This window comes from Branchiostoma belcheri, unplaced genomic scaffold, assembly GCF_001625305.1.
Source record: "Branchiostoma belcheri isolate BF01 breed outbred unplaced genomic scaffold, Haploidv18h27 scaffold80, whole genome shotgun sequence".
Taxonomy (NCBI): Eukaryota; Metazoa; Chordata; class Leptocardii; order Amphioxiformes; family Branchiostomatidae; genus Branchiostoma; species Branchiostoma belcheri.
In genome coordinates, this window is record NW_017804465.1 from 365,846 (window position 1) to 368,383 (window position 2,538).

General features: G+C 42.6%; 1 protein-coding gene across 1 annotated transcript in view; it reads left to right on the forward strand.

Annotated features, from left to right (window-relative positions):
- Window positions 1-2,538, forward strand: part of LOC109486503 (poly [ADP-ribose] polymerase 14-like) — a 29,611-nt gene that overhangs the window by 1,496 nt on the left and 25,577 nt on the right.

The following is a 2,538-nucleotide window of genomic DNA, read 5'->3' on the forward strand; positions in this document are numbered from 1 at the left end:
ATCAACTTCATACTTCTCCCCAGTCGACGTAACTGAAAACTGGTATCAGTAATTGGGAGTAGGTACGGAGAAAACTTACAGAACTATCATTGAATGATCTTCCTTTCTTTGCAGTGGTGTACGCAATGTACAAGTAGGCTTCCTGACAACAGGACACTCATGAGTATGTTACACTTGATATAACACTGAAATCAGTATGAATAGCAGACAGTACTTTATTTGACAGAAAGTGCACGTGGTCATCATAGCTGCAAGTATACATTGTTCTCATGTGCACTGTAATATTACAACATGTAGGCATAAGTGTGTGCCCATGCTGCACTCCCCTACTTAACATTGAAGATGGTACATTGTATAATCCCACTGGCGACCAATCAGGAGATAGTACTACTGGGTATGTAACCCTACCCATGGCGACCATGTTTGCTGTTGCTAGGTGACATGATGATGCTATCATTTAGTTGGTGTCGTGCAAAAAGTTTCTAGCTGCTTTTGCAAGTCCTGCCCATGATTATCCCTTAGCCATAGCAACCATATTACCATTATAGCAACCTCTGCTGTCCTGTTGGCAAACTTTGTGCACAACACTTGCTACATAATTAGCATCATCAGTCATCTACATGTATGGCATTTGTAGTATTCTCCCAGATAGCCTTTTGGCACTGTAGACTTGGACCATGTAGGCCACAGGGAGAAGATTAAATATTCTTACTTGTGATAGACATGTTAAGACTTTACAATTGTCAGAACATCAGACAAATTTAACCAGTGCTGGATGCCATAAGAGATTTGTCAGAAAAATGGGTTATTTTATTAGACCACAACTGCAACTCTGACGTAATGTTATGATTGTGCATATCATTTCTGCAGAATTCTTGCCAAGCCTGGTGAACAGAACATAATGACGAAATCCCATCCTGGTTACCACAGAAACAGTTGCTAGGGACAGTCAGGAGCTGTGGTAAGGTAGGGGAAGGCAGTATGTTGCACAAACTGTCACAATAAACATCACGTGTACATGAACACTCCTGGCTATGTTTCTTCCCTCACTGTCAAAACACTGATTTTAACGAACTGAATCTAGCTGTCCAGGTTATTACTACATGTATGTGGAAGTCAGACACTTGGGTACATCTCCTTTCACATTTCAAATCAAGTCAAAGAACGTTGAAGAGATTCATTTGTCACGTATAGATACAGGTACTAGTGAATTCTTTCATCAGTGACAACTTGGAAGGATAAGGATAACTGTTACTATCAAATAAACCTCCAAATTTTCGATGGCTATCAGTCCATCTTGTTCACGGAGTGGCCTAATCTCGCGAGAGCGCGAGACTAGGCCCGAGCTTGCAACAGTTGGAAGGTGCCAAGCTAAACCGGACAGAAGGTTGGGAACTCCCTAAGACTTACTTAGGCCAAAGCAAGTAATTTTTATGGATGACATCAGCGGGCGCATTAATTTTCGCCTGATTTTGGAAAAAAAAACAAGAAATTTTGTTGCCTTCTGACAGTGGTCAACATGCCGAAAATGGGCAAAGATGTCTGTTGCCATGCCGGAAGGTGGGTGGCAGATAACTATGACGAGAGGAGACAAGAAAAGACACTGATTTAATGTTTTGTTTCTTACTTTGATGCGATGATATGTGATGATGGCTGTGTATATGTGATGTTCCCACCAAATATTAAAAAGCCATTCGTACGATGATTGAGTCAAAATCTTATAATGTAGGAACCTTTTTTTTTTTTGGCCCGCCTTGGTTTTTTTTCGCCCGCTCGCATTAGATTTGGAGTCTGCAGAGGATGTCATCCATAAAATTTTCTTGCTGTGGCCTTACCCTTACTCCGGAGGGAGGCAACAGGGGGTGGGGCCCGGCAGACCGATGCAAGTCTAGGGCCTAGTCTCACACTCTCGCGAGATTAGGCCACTCCGTGAACAAGATGGACTGATAGCCATCGAAAATTTGGAGGTTAGTATCCTTATCCTTCCAAGTTGTCACTGATGAAAGAATTCACTAGTAATCAAGTCAAAGAAGTACTTAAAGTTGTTGTGAATCTTGATTCTGTATTATAATTATAATAATTTTTCCACTGGCTTATATTTGTTGTGTCAATAAAGAATCTGTATATATCATGCCCGTAGCCAGGCCACTGCTTGAGGGACCAGCGACCGCCGAAGGTGCGAGGTTTCAAGGGGGTTAGGGGGCATGCTCCCCCGGGAAATTTTGAAAAAAAAAAGAACCTTCTGAAATGGCATTTCCTGCCTTTTTTAGAGGATTTCAAAGAACTTCAAGGACCTTTGGATAAAAAGTGGACCTTTGAGCCTTGTGCAGGTAAAGCCGAGGTACTTGAGGTGGAGAGTTTGAACTTTCCCGTGCGGGAACTGTGACACTTTGAGCCTTGTGCAGGTAGCTCCCTTGTGGGGGGCGGGAGTTTTTGCCGTGGAGAGGTTTTGCGCTCCCTTCTCTCCGCCAGAAACAAACTAGTCTCCACCAGACTTCTTTTGTGGGGTGAATAAATCGTAGAAATCGGCCTAAAAAG